The following is a 14,885-nucleotide window of genomic DNA, read 5'->3' as shown; positions in this document are numbered from 1 at the left end:
AGAATCCACATCATGGCAGTCAGTTCTCTCAAAGTTTTACTTTTGGTGAAACACGGTCAGAAATTAATCGTTTTTACAAGATAATATTCTCCGAGGTGATGATCGGTTTTCCATAGAATTTTGTTCTCTGATATTTCTGCGTTTCATGTATCATGATTTTAAGCCAAAAGTTCTCGAAGATGTCTCTCCCTCGCACTCTCCCTAACTCTCTTTTCCGTCTCGCGTCCCATTTGACTGAGGCATTGCAAAATCTAACATACACTTTCACGTTGATCCCATCCAGTCTGTGCCGTTGCACTCACTGTTGCCCCAATCTCTCCATTGGCACCTTCAAATCATTCGATCCGTTGGGATAGCTTGGCTGTGACATCAATTCTCTTTTAGCAGCTTTTACTGACATGGACAAGAGATTATTGGAGTGTGAGGCTCAATAAAAGGGCATAAGGAATAATTTGGGAAAAGAGACTCTATTGGAAAAGATCCCCCGTGAGGGCTTTCTGCGATAGCCTAGTGGTATTATCGCTGGATTGTTAACAGATCAAAGCCAGGTAATATTCTGGGGAGAAGGGTTGGATTCTCACCATGCCACGACGATGATAGTTTGTGAATGCAATAAATGCCTTGAACTAAGAATACGTTGTATGAAAAACCCATGTGTTTCACTGACGTCCTTGAGGGAAGGAAACTACCGTCCTTATCTGGTCTGGCGTCCACGTGACTCCAAACCGGAAGGCAATAAATGCGGCAGCGCCACCCCCGATGCTGTTACAGAATAGAAATATGTTCATTCGGCTCATTGCGAGAATTGTCCAGGGATGAGTCGCACTGGGAGAGTTGCAGGAGAGATTCACTCGGATAGTGTCGTAACTGAAATTGTGCATTGAAAAATACCTTGATTGTTTGCTAAGTCTCCGATCTGTTAGAATGACCATGTGAGCTTCACGTCTTTCATATGTAAAGTGCAAAGCTTTTTTATTTTAAAGTTTCATTCTCAGGTGATGTTTAACAACTGGTGTCTGCCCCCCTGTGCTGCTGTCTGTTCCATAATATTTAGACTGATTCTAATTTATAAAAATGAGTTACCAGAGACTTACATGGATTCATGCAGTTTTTGAGCAAAGTACAATGTAACTCTGCAAGTACAAATTCACCCCACAGACGTGTGTGTGTGTGTGTGTGTGTGTGTGTGTGCGCGCGCGCGCGCAATAGTGTCGGAGGGTCTCTGTTTGTAGATAGGGCAATAGGATCACCTGTACTGTGACATGAACCCAATGACCATGGGTACCAGTCTGCGGGGGCACTTTTAGCTGCTGCCTGTTCCGAAGACCGCCTTGGAGGATTGTCACCCGAAGATCCGAGTTCGAATGTCCTAGATCACTGAAGTGTTCTCTAACTGGGAAGGGGAACACCTGTCTGTTGATTGATGTGCAGCGCCCATTCCGTTGTTGTAGCCTCTGCTCAGCTTCACCAATGTACCATGTCTTAAGGCATTCTTGCCTGCAGCGTGTTGGTTTTTGTTTAGATGAGCATCAGTCTAAACATTATGGCATGGACGCAGCACACAGGGACGAGCACCTTCAACATATTATCTGTGCTGACACTAATTGGTAAAGCCCACCTGAGAATGTAACTGTCAAAAGAAAGTTTTTCGATTTACATAAGAAAGAAATGAACCTAACATAGTCATTCTAACAAATGGAAGACTTAACAAGCAATCAAGGTATTTTTCCAATGTATAATTTCAGTGACATTACACTGTAACCTTACGCTATAAATTCTGTACCTTACCACTGTGTACTCCACAGCCACCTGATGAAGGAGCAGCTCTCCAAATGCTATTGCTTCCATTAAACCTGTTGGACTATGACCTGGTGTTGTGCGATTTTTAACTTTGTATTAGAATGCGGATCTCACAATTAAAATAGAGATGAAGAAGCATTTATTCTCTCAGACAGTTCTGGATCAGTGGACTTTCTTGTAGCAGACGGCGATTGAGGAAGTGTCATTAGGTGTAATGAAGCTGAGATCGGTAGATCTTCAAACAGCAAAGACATCAAGCGTTATGGCAAAAGGCAAGAAAGTGCAGTTCAAGGTTATCAGATCAGATGTGAAACCATTCAATAGTGGAACAGACTTGGTGGTCTGAACGGTGAGTATTTGTTCCTAAACTTGTTGGCCTTAATATGAAGCTGCAAAACAGACCTGAGTAAAACGTGCCAAATTTTAAAAAAGCGTGGTCCCCCGGAGCGCTGAACCGAGGTGAAATGTACAAAGAACAGCACACAAAGGATAGACAATATTGGGTAATTGATCCGAAGTGATCAGTATACCAAGATAAACAGGAAAACCGATATTCAGTATCTACATTGAACCTGGATCCACGAGGCATGTAGTTAACTCTCACAAACCACTATTCCCCTTCCGTTTTCCTGACGCCCCCTCCGTTCTTGTTTTAAACTGATTGAACGTCAGGCAATTGCCGATGACATTGCTGATGTGGAACTGTTGCATATAGAACATAGAACATGAGAGTGCAGTACAGGCCCTTCGGCCCTCGATGTTGTGCCGCCCTGTCATACCAATCTGAAGCCCATCCGATCTACACTCCTCCATGTACGTCCATATGCCTCTCGAATGACGACTTAAATGCACTTAATCTTGGCGAATCTACCACCGCTACAGGCAAAGCATTCCATGTCCTAACTACTCTCTGAGTAAAGAAACTACCTCTGACATCTGTCTTATCCCTTTCTCCCCTCACTTTAAAGTTGTGACCCTCGTATTTGCCGTCCCCAAACCTGGAAAAAGACTCTCCCTGTCCACCCTGTCTAAACCTCTGATTATCTTGTATGTCTCTATTAAGTCACCTCTCAATCTTCTCTCCAACGAGGACAGCCTCAAGGCCCTCAGTCTTTCCTCATAATACATTCCTTCCATACCAGGCAACATGCTAGAAAATCCCCTCTGCACTCTTTCCATAGCGTCAACATCCTTCTTATAATGCGGGACCAGAACTGTTGACAATACTTCAAATGTGGCAGTACAAAATCTTTGTACAGCTGCAGCATAACCTTCTGATTCCAGAACTCTATCCCTCTATTAATAAAGGCCAAAACACTGTTTTCCTTCTTTACAACCCTGTCAATCTGGGTGGCAACTTTCAGGGATGTGTGTACATGGACACCGAGACCTCTCTGCTCATCTGCACTCCCAAGAATCTTACCATTAGCCAAGTACTTTGCATTCCGATTACTCCGTCCCAAGTGTATCACCTCACACTTGTCCACATTAAACTCCATTTGCCACCTCTCAGCCCAGCTCCGCATCCTATCTATGTCTCTTTGCAACCTACGACATCCTTCGTCACTATCCACAACTCCACCGACCATAGTGTTGCCCGCAAATTTACTAACCCACCCTTCTAAGCCCTCATCCAGGTCATTTATAAAAGTGACGAATAGCCCTGGACCCAACATCGACCCTTGCGGAATCCTGCTAGTAACTGGACAGCAAAATGAACATGTTGCATCAACTACAACACTCTGTTTTCTTTGAGCGAGCCAATTACTGATTCAAACTGCTATGTCTCCCACAATTCCAATCCTCCACATTTTGTATAATAGCCTACTGTGGGAATCTTATCGAACACCTTGCTGAAATCTATATTCAGAACATCAACATGCTTACTCCCATCTACCTGTTTGGTCACTTTGTCAAAAAACTCATAAGATTCGTTAGGCACGACCTTTACAAAACCATGCTGACTGTCCCTGACCAGATTATTCTTTTCTAGATGATTATAAATCCTATCTCTTATAATCTTTTCCAACGCTTTACCAACAACTGAAGTGAGACTCACTGGTCTGGAATTACCAGGGTTGTCTCTACTACCCTTCTTGAACAAGGGAACCACATTTGCAATCCTCCAGTCCTCAGGCACTTTTCCTGTCGATAATGATGATTTCTGTATCAATGGCACAGGCTCGGCAATCTCTTCATTTGCTTCCCAGAGGATTCTAGGATAGATCCCATCTGGCCCAGAGGACTTGTCTATTTTCACATTCTACAGTATTTCTTATACCTCTTCCTTGTGAACCTCAATCTCTTCGAGTCGAGATGCAAGTATCTCTGTATCTTCCTCGCCAATATTTTCATTTTATATAGTGAACACTGTCGGAAAATACTTATTTAGTGTTTCCCATGTCTCCTCTGACTCCACACACAACTTCCCACTATTATTCTTGATTGGCCCTAAATTAACTCTCGTCGTTCTTTTCTTCCTGACATACCTATGGAAAGCCTTAGGGTTAACCCTGATCCTATCCGCCAACAACTTCTAATGTCTCCTCCTGGCTCTCATGTCTGCTCCTGGCTCTTCTGAGCTCTCTTATTAGGTCATGCAGTGAAACGATTCCTTCTGCTGCACATCACCATTCTGCTTCGAAATATCAGGCAGTATTTCATATTGATTACTGTAAACGTTAACCTTTAACAAGCCATGACAGTGAAATCACTGAATCCTCATCACGAAACTACCAGGGAAGATTTCTGTTAAAATCACCCTGGACACCATGAGATTCGCCATTCTATTCTCCCATCCTTCTGTGCGTGATCCCCTCAGCCCGATTCCGGTCTTGTTGGTTGGTTTGCAATACTGAGGCTATCCATCATCTTTGCATTTCAGTTTCTAAAGGATGAGACCTTCTCTCTGAGCTGGCAATGTGCTTGCTCAGTGGTGATAAAACTGTCCTTGTAAACTAGAAAAGTGCTTGAAATAGGCCATTCCTGTTTTTCATTCCAAGAACTTGAGGCAAACCGTTTGGCAGGACAGGAAATAGCGGGCGTGAGCAGTGATCAAGTTTGGCAGCAAGAACGAGGTGAGGCAGTATAAACTACAGAGTAATGGGGAAACAATGGGCAAAGAACACTGGGACGGGAGGGGCTGAATGCTTCCTTTCTTTGCTGTAAACAGACATTGGTGTTGAACTCTGAAATGGGACAACATTAGACAAGTCGGTGAAATCTTACTTTCTGCTTGTTTTCTCCAGAGGCCTGTGTCACACTTGGGGAAATGTGTCTGCGTGCTTCAGTCTATGGGTAAAAATGGGGTTCAGTTCCCATCTCAAATTCTAATTCCACTTATTGTGTTTTACGAGATTAAAACGTTCCAGAGAAATTAGTATTCAGGTGAAACGTCAGAGCTTACAAGGTTACAGACCAAGTGCTGGGAAATGAGATGAAGGGACCCGGTTCTGTGCTGGAAACACTACATAATTCAGTCATTTTTGAGGTGAAACATATCTGCAGTGACATAATTCCAAAAACTGTGTTCTGAAGAAACGGTGCAACGGCTTCTGCCCTCATCCCTGGTGGTCTAGTAGTTAGTATTCAGCGCTTTAACTGAGTGGCTTGGGTTTCATTACCGTTCAGGAAATCAGGACCTCTTGTTCCTGATGCAGAGAGCGCAGCTCTATCAGGAATCTGTTCCATGCCTTAGATCAGTCAATACCCCAGCTCATCAAAGAAGGGAAAAGTGCCTTCCCTCTCTCTGCACAGTCGGACAGTTCATCCTTTATTCTCCTCTGATTCCACTTTCCAAAATATTTCAAAATAATGTTAAAACTGAGTCTCAGCTATTTCTTTTCTGTGCTTTTCATCCATCGGAGCTGCAGCGACTAAGTGCGTTGGTTTCTGAAAACGAAACGTACCTATGTGCAATGTATTGGGCTATTCCAGGATTGCCTTCTCTGACAGCGCTGGGACATGACTGATGTTGTCTATGATATGGAAGTGCCAGTGTTTGAGTTGAGTAGACAAAGTTAAAAATTACACTATATCAGGGCATAGTCCAGCGAGTTTATTTGGAAGCACTAGCTTTCGGAGAGCCGCTCCTTCATCAGGTGAAGTGTTTTCCTGCAGAAACTTGGTGTGTGTGTCAACATGCGCGCTCTTTTGGAAGATCATCTGAACTTTAACCGACCGTTCGTGGTGTCGACGGTACCCATGACTTGGAGGTGTTGGTGTTGGACTGGGGTGGATACATTTAATAATCACACAAAGCCATTTTAGATTCCAACAGTTGGCAAACACCTGATGAAGAAACAGTGCATGGAACGCTGGTGCTTCCAAATACGTCTGTTCAATACAATCTGGTGCTGTGTGATTTTTACTCTGATAGCTCTTGGTAATGTTTAACTGATCGAAGACAGTGAAAGAACTTTCATTCGTGGAGAAGAAAATTTCAAATATTATTCACCTCAGCATAACAAAAGTGATTAGGTTGGATTTGTGATGAATCTCCACAATGCGCTTATGCAAAGTAAAAGTCGAACTTATAATTGTCTGATTCGTGGCCAGCTCTCCGAATGGTTGTACCACTGGCCAGATGCACAGCTGAGATTTTACACGCTGCAGAGCTGTGGTGTTAACAAGGACATGAGCAATAACAGTAACAGTCACAAGGTGAACAAAGAACAAAGATAATCACTATCATTGATTCACTTCAATTTGTCCTCAAAACAACGAGGATTCACAATCTGATCAGCCAATCAATGAGGTCACTGCTGATCTTGGAAATTGCAACTGACTTTTCTGCGTTTTCACCATAATTTGAGGTAAACTCCAGCCTAATCATAACATCTCATATTCCCATTATTTTTTTATATTTAGATATCGTTAATGACCTGTCCGAATTTGCAGGAAATGAGTGAAAACGTCCTTCCGATGACATAATCGAGCGCAGAGTCGGCCAGAAATGAAAAGACAAAGACATGAAGCATCACTCCCATTTCTATCTGTACCAATGCGTTTTCCTAAGTTGAATATTTGCAGGACTTGTCTTTACTATCTAAAGAATTAATTATTTTCCAGGGAAAGATTCTTCATAAATCAATTAACATATGAGGTGTTGAAACATGTTTTACTTTAGATTAAAATAGTTGAATATCCTTTCCCCCAGCCTAATGTCCCAATGCTCCCTCCTCTTCCATGTAAATACAAGCTTCTACAGGTGATGTTGGAGCTCCCAACCTGACGTTGCAATGCTCCTTGCTGCTCCATGTCAATAGAAGCTGCTCTACTTGAAGTTGGAGCTCCCAGTTTGATGTCCCAATGCTCCCTGTTCCATGTCATTACCAGTGGTGCAGTTGAGGTTAGACCTACAACTCTGATGTCCCAATGCTCCCAGCTGTTACATGTCACTAAAAGCTGGTCCTTGTGAGGTTGGAGCTCCCAGTCTGATGCCCCAAAGTTCCCTCCTCCATGTCAAGAGAAGCAGTCCAGTTGAGGTTGGATGTGTCACTCTGATGTCCCATACTCCCTACTGCTACATGTCATTAAAAGCTGCTCCAGGTGAGAGTGGAACTCCCAGATGGATCTCGCAAAGCTCCTTGCTCCATGTCAACTGAAGCTGCTCCAAATGAGGTTAGATCTTGCATTCGGATGTTCCAATGCTCCCTGCTGCTCCATGTCAACTGAAGCTGCTCCAGTTGTGTTTGGAACTCCCAGCCTGATGCCTCAATGCTCCCTGCTGCTCCATGTCAATGGAAGCTGCTCCAGGTGTGGTTGGAACTCCCAGACTGATGTCACAATGCTCTCTGGTCCACGTCAAAAGACGCTGCTCCAAAAGAAGTGGGAGCTCCCATCCCTGGCAGCTCACATACTTCTGTACCATCATAGAAATACTGCCCACTGAACATCCCCACCACTGGACCAATTGGTGGAGTAACCACATCATGAGAACCTAATATTATTTTTAGTCACCACCGAATCATTATTTCCAAAAGTCATTCTTTCTTAAACCTTATTTCGCATGTGCATACTGTAGTCCATCCGAAGTAAGATAATGGTGCTAATTGATGTATGCTTAATAAAAATTATATCCTATTTCTCATGTTGAGTAACTGCGAGTTAACAAGGACAAAGTTTTTTTTCAAAACACACTTTTATTCCAGGTGAGAGAATTTGGTTTGCATTATTTAAAATGAACTTGTTCACTGCGTAAAATGATCAAATAGATCTCAATTTCAAAACAACATTGGTAACGTTGTCATCCATCTTGAAATGTGGTGTCTTCTTCTTTCAACCAGACGGGTATTATATCAAAAAGTCTATTACTGATATGCGTATAGCCTCTTTAAATCGCAAGGATTGTGAAGGTTTGTAACTCAGGTTGAGGTTTAAGGTGTAGGTTTGCTCGCTGAGCTGTAGGTTTGATATCCAGATGTTTCATTACCTGGCTAGGTAACACCATCAGTGGCGACCTCCATGTGAAGGGAAGCTGTTGTCTCTTGCTTTCTATTTATATCTTTCTACTGGATGGGGTTCCTGCGGTTTGTGGTGATGTCATTTCATGTTCGTTTTCTGCGGGGTTGATAGATGGCATGTAGATCTATGTGTTTGTTTATGGCGTTGTGGTTGGAGTGCCAGGCCTTTGGGAATTTTCCGCCATGTCTTTGCTTAGACTGTCCCAGGATCAAGGTGTTTCCCAAGTCGAATCGGACTACCAAAAATCCATAAACCAGGAGCCCCCCCCCCCCCCACCCTCGGACCCATAGTCTCATTACCCGGAACACCAACTTAAAGACGGGCCAAAGAACTACATGCAAGACTGAAATGCCTCATAGAAGAGTCACAGCACTCCATCCACTCCACTCAGGAATTCCTAAAAATCATCAAAAACACCAAAATAGAGGAAGAAGAAGCAATGATCTCATTCGACATAACAGCACTGTTCACCTTCATCAACATCGACCTGGCAAAGGAAACACTTACCGCACTTTTAGAAGAGACCATCACAGACGCACCAACAACCATCAATCACATTACCAACGAAAACATCATGAAGCTAGTGAACCTGTGCCTCACCACCCACTTCACTTTCAACAACATAGTCTACAAACAAACCAACGGCACACCCATGAGATCTCCGCTATCAGGATTCATAGCAGAAGCGGTAATGCAAAGACTAGAACAAACACCCCTACCAACAATCAAACCAAAAATCTGGGTCCGCTACATAGATGACACCTTTGTCATCACAAAACAAAACAAGAAAGAAGAGACATTTGACATCATCAACAACACCTTCACAGGCATAAAGTTCACCAAGGAGGAAGAAACCGACAACAGACTCGCATTCCTGAACGTCACAGTAGAAAGAAAGGACAACGGAGAACTACAAACCTATGTATACAGAAAACCGACAAACTCTGACCAAATACTTAACTACACCAGCAACCATCCCAACACACACAAACGAAGCTGTATCAGACCACTATTCCAACGAGCCACCACACACTGCAGCACAGACGAACTTCGGAAAACAGAGGAGAACCACCTATTCAACGTATTCGAAAAGAATAGATACTCAAAAATACAGTTCGCAGATTCCTCAAGAACAAACCACGACAAGCAGACCAAACACAGCCAGAAACCCTAACCACCTTACCATACATCGAAGAAGTTTCAGAAATCACAGCCAGACTATTCAGACCCCTCGGAATCCTAGTAGTACACAAACCCACCAACACTCTCAAACAAAAACTAACTTAAAAGACACAGTTCAACCCATGGACAAAACCAACGTCATCTCCAAAGTTCCATGCAATGACTGCCACCAACGCTATGTAAGAAAAACAGGAAGAAAGTTAGCCACCAGGATATACGAACACCAGCTAGCCACAAAAAGACACGACCTTCTCTCCTTCGTAGCCCTACATACGGATTAAAAATACCACTATTTCGACTGGGACAACACATCTATCCTGGAACAGGCTAAGCAAAGACATGCCAGAGAATTCCTAGAGGCCTGGCACTTCAACCACAATGCCATAAACAAACACTTAGATGTAGATGCCATCTATCAACCCCTCAGAAAACGAACAGGAAATGACATCACCACAAACCCCAGGAACCCCATCGAGGAGAAAAATATAAATAGAAAGCAGGAGACAACAGCTTTGCTTCAATTGGAGGTCGCCACTGATGATGATGTTACCTAGCCAAGTAATGAAACGTCTGGATATCAAAGTTACAGCTCAGTGAGCAACCCTACACCCTACATTTTAAATCATTTTTCATGTTTATGTTGTATGAATCTGCGGTTATTGATCTACAGTTTAGTTTCACTCCCTATAGGTAACATGCTGATTTCTCCAGTTGTTCATAGGTCAATGTGTTGCATCCAGTGTGTGCATAACGTGAGGGTGCTTGCTTCCCACATCTTGTGTTTATCTGTGCCTTATGTCCAGCATTCATCAATGGCGAGAGCAAGGGGCTAGGGCGAGACCAATGTGTAAATCTCTCCATGCCCATGCACGGCACCCACACTGGCAATTCTCCACTGTGCATTTATAGCCAGTTCTCAGTGCCCCTACACCCACGCCCTGCCCCTTTGAAATATCTCCATTATTTTGTGTTGTCTCGCTGTGATCTTCTCACCAGGATGAATTACTTCTACTCAACCTCCTTCAGATTTCATCTGACAAAACATTCATTAAGAATCCCTTTGCATGACATGCACTTCGCAGCTCTCGGTATTTGATTTTCCTGGATGTCTTTCATACAAAAAAACGTTCACAGCAACTTGACTTGACAAAGAAAACTGCACTCCTTATCATTATCCCAATGCAACCTACATTTCAGTCAACAGGCTTAAACTATTCTTTGAAATTTTGTCAATGCATACGAACTGACTATTGGAGCTCCAACTTCAACACACAGCTGCGACCATCTGAAAACAGCACCACTGAAATGCCGTTGATGACAGCGACGAGAGTGGGATTCGAACCCACGCGTGCAGAACACAATGGATCAGTAGTCCATCGCCTTAAATTCTCGGCCACCTCGTCACAGATGCTGGAAAAGCTATTACCTTATGAATAATTGAATTGCATAAATTATGCAGAGCAGCAGATATTTCACCCTGGTGTTGGTGAAATTAGAAATAACACAGTACGGTTCCAAGACTATGGTCTGACCCCTGGGTTGTGGGGAAAGTGCACTCCCACTGTCACACGATGCACACAGTGATATGAACAAAAATGAGGAAATGAATATGTAACAAGGTCTGTTGACTTCTGTGAAGATTTGAAGTCAACGGAATGAAGAACCCGAGACAGCAGGAAGTGTTCTTTCAATAAAGAGTTGGATAAAGCTCTTAAGGATAGTGGAATAAACGGTTATCGGGATAAGGCAGGAACAGTATACAAATTGAGGATCTTCAGCCATGATCATAATGAATGGTGGTGCTGGCTCGAAGGGCAGAATGGCCTACTCCTGCACCTGCTGTCTATTGTATATTAAATTGCCTGTGAGGAATTGTTTTCCAGACTGGAGGAGAGTGCATAGTGCTCAATGTCATTATTCAGAACACCTAACTTCCGCTCAGATGTTTTTGACACGCACTTGTGTACAGAACAGACAATTTCAAAATCCAAAATAAGGCTAAACTGACAACTGAATTCAACAATGCAAAAACCATGATCTGTATCATTTTCCTGGGCCGTGCGACACCAAGTCACTGTATGATCACAGCAACACAGTGAGCAAGTGTCAGAAGGAAAATGAGTGCGGTGCCAGAGCACATACTGGGAACAGCAGTTGACACACGGGGAAGTGCATTTCCCACAACAGGAACACTTCCCAAACAGCGGACTGCGGTGTAAGAATTCAGAGGGGGTTTACACTTTGAAATTTGATGCCAGAGACACAATGGAGAGCTGTCATTGAGTCTGTTCAAGATGAAGATTTTAAGATTTCTACAGACGCAAAACAAAATAAAAAGCTCATGGGTTAGTGAAGGCAAAAGATGAAATTGTACATTTCATCAATCTATCCATCCTTACAATGAGGACCTCACCACTTTCCTCACTCGGGGTCAGAACTACTGGTGAAGATGATCATATAATCCCCGTTACTCGCCATGGAATCAGAGAAAGTCGGTTTCCCAAATGTTACGGTAAAACCAGGAATGTGGAGGTAATCATTAATGTGTTGCTCCTGTGCTGCAGGTGACCAGTGCACGGTATCTCTGTTCCATTATAGTGGGCTGTGCTGTGCTGAAGTTTTAATTTTGAGCCTCACATGAAGCAGCTTCAATTTGTCGTCGTTTTAAGGGATACGGACAGAAGGTGATATTGAGCAAAGCCAAGTTTATGGGAAAATACCCGTGTTTGTGGATTGAGAAACAACCTCTTCTGGATAATAACTCCTTGATCAACAAACATACTGCAAGTATCTAAAACGTGAAGAGACATATGTGGAGAGAGAGCCGAAGGTGATTTTTCAGCAGATGGATAACGTTTCCCATGTGCACTGCGTTAAATTCTGGGATAATAGATGTTGAACTGTTTTCATGTTACATAGTTTGTTGCAAACTCACAAAGGTTATTGCAATAATAATAAAAAGCACATAGGACCGTTTGAATATTGTATTGAACTGAATTTTGGTCTGAGCATATTTTATCTTAAATGGCGTGCTGCAGAGAAGTACAGAGGGTTAACAATACAAAAGGACAGAGTCTTCTTGGTGGATTTCTTGGGTGGAGTTAAGAATGTACGAAATGTACATAACATCATGTGAATGTGGTCAAATCTTTAAAGAAGGTGTTGCGTCTCCAAGTGACGATTCAATTCCTACTCATTAGGATATCACTTCTGTCTGCAGTTATTTTACGACATCAGCTCCATTTACAGAGTTTCACCTTGAATAATACGTCACACTTTATCAATCGATGAACTTTTTCTGTTCAATCTTATTCAGTTGTACGTGTTCATGAAATGTCTTTGTGTCTGAAGTCAACCAAATTCGAAATTGTTACGCAACCGCACTGACTTTCTCTTAATGGTAAATTCCCTCCTTGTATGTTTGTTCGTGTATCTTTTAAAACACCGTGAAATCAGCTTCTACGCTTTATTTCTGGAAAGTCGTTCACGATTTAAATAACTCTATTGAGTGGAAGAAACTCTCATCCAAACTTTTCTTAATCATTCACTAATGGTTTTGAAGCTCTAACGAAAGTTATTGATTCATTCGAAAGAGGGAACTTCCCTGATATAGTCATTCAAACCTCGCGTTATGTGAAAATCTCATTTGTTTACTTCAAACTTGCGTGTTTCTGCTCCAGCATTTCCAAATCTCGTGAATAAACTCCTTCATTCTTTCTATCATCCAGATGAAACCGGTTGTATCCTTTCTGATATATTTATGTCTCAGTAAACAACACCACTTGGCTTTCTAATATCTTGCTATCCAGGAAACAGCGTAGGTGCCCTTTCTAACTTCTTTACATGTTTTTGGTGGAGAACGAGGTCAAGGATTACACACAATGCTCCCACTAAGGGTGACCTAAAGATTTTACAGTTACTCTATGAACTCTGCTTTTTAAATATGACTCCTCTATATATAAACTCAAATAAGGTAAATTTTATGTATCCAGTTCATGAACATCGTCTCCATGGAGACGAAAATTATCGATCACTCCCTTTTTTCTTCCACGGAATGTTCGGAAGGTTTGTAAGGCCAACATGTCTAATCCTTAGAGAGGGAGTGCGAACCACTCAGTTTTATGATTGGATTCATCCAATACTACCCTCTGCTGGCCTCCCCACGCCACTGCATCAGTGTCACATTTTTTGACTCTGAGTAGACAGCAAATCCTTTGCTGTGAATCTCTCAAATTACACATGCGTTTGATTTTTTCAAATAATATCTTTGGAAACACAGACCAGTTTTGTCTGATACCAAGCGATATTGTGGCTGCATCATTATCAAGACTACCAGGCCTTTTTTGGGAATTTTCAATACTTTTCCACGTAATGTTTAAGCATTGCAAGTCACAGAATCAGAAATCAATTCATGTCATCTCCTGACAAAATGGTTCACTCAGAGGTGAGCATTTCCATTCTGACGACCCCAAGTATATTTGCAACTCTCCATCTACCAGCATTTTGTGTGTGTGTGTGTGTGTGTGTGTGTGTGTGTGTGTGTGTGTGTGGTGGGGTGCGGAGTGTAGGGGGCGGGGAGGTGTGTGCGTTGATGTTGCTGTCAGTTTGGATCGTGCTGTGCGCTGGTGCCTTCTCTTCCACTCAGACTGAATCATCGAAGGTTATCACCCTCTGCCACCATCACTGCAGTCGGGTGTGGTTGCCAGCTAAATGAGAGATTGTGTCATTTTAAGCACCACAGAGACTGCCAGACCTGCAACCACATGCAGGCACTCACAGAGAAAAATACAGTCACACAAATACAGGGGGTGGGGGGAGGTGGATATCGACCAATCCACTACCCGGCTTCACACTTTCTATCCAATATGAGCTGTTTCTCCTGGAATAGGAGACGGGGAAGGATTCAGTGAGGGTGGGAGTGGGTGACACTACTGTTAGTGCTGGTGTAGGTGGGGGGGGGGGGGGCTTGGTGAGATGGTGACATGTGAAGAGGGAGTCAGTCAAGTGTGTTGTATCCATGCAGTGTTATTAGTGAAGGAGATATAGTCGAGGGGAAAGAGAGAGAAAGGGAAGGTGCTGCATGCAGCAGTGAGAGTGGTGGAGCATAAGCCTTGTTCCGGGGTAGGTGTTATAACAGATATACAGTGACTGAGAGGGAGTAGAGAAAATACAGTGACCTTATCCTGACAGAGTGGGGAAGGTCATTGATTCTTGTCCTGTGTTGCTGGACATTTCTTCAGACTGCAGATACTACACTGAGCTCAGACCATGATTGTTGGGTCTGGTGGTGTGGCCCCCCTTTTGGGAGAGAATTTCCCTCTCTGTACTAGCCAATCCACCAAGATCTGCGGGTCCCAGTCGACAAACAGTGGTATAATTTCCCCTTATCTGCCATGTTCAGGATAAACTATGCAGGGCTGTTCCAACCTGAGAAAGCT

General features: G+C 43.0%; 1 non-coding gene across 1 annotated transcript; it reads right to left on the bottom strand.

Moving 5' to 3' along the window:
- Nucleotides 1–10,768: 10,768 nt before the first annotated feature.
- Nucleotides 10,769–10,850, bottom strand: trnas-acu (transfer RNA serine (anticodon ACU)). The gene has a single exon. It is a non-coding gene; the product is annotated as a tRNA-Ser (tRNA).
- Nucleotides 10,851–14,885: the final 4,035 nt, after the last annotated feature.

This window comes from Chiloscyllium punctatum, chromosome 28 (assembly GCF_047496795.1).
Source record: "Chiloscyllium punctatum isolate Juve2018m chromosome 28, sChiPun1.3, whole genome shotgun sequence".
Lineage (NCBI taxonomy): Eukaryota > Metazoa > Chordata > Chondrichthyes > Orectolobiformes > Hemiscylliidae > Chiloscyllium > Chiloscyllium punctatum.
This window is presented reverse-complemented; position numbering and strand designations above follow the sequence as displayed.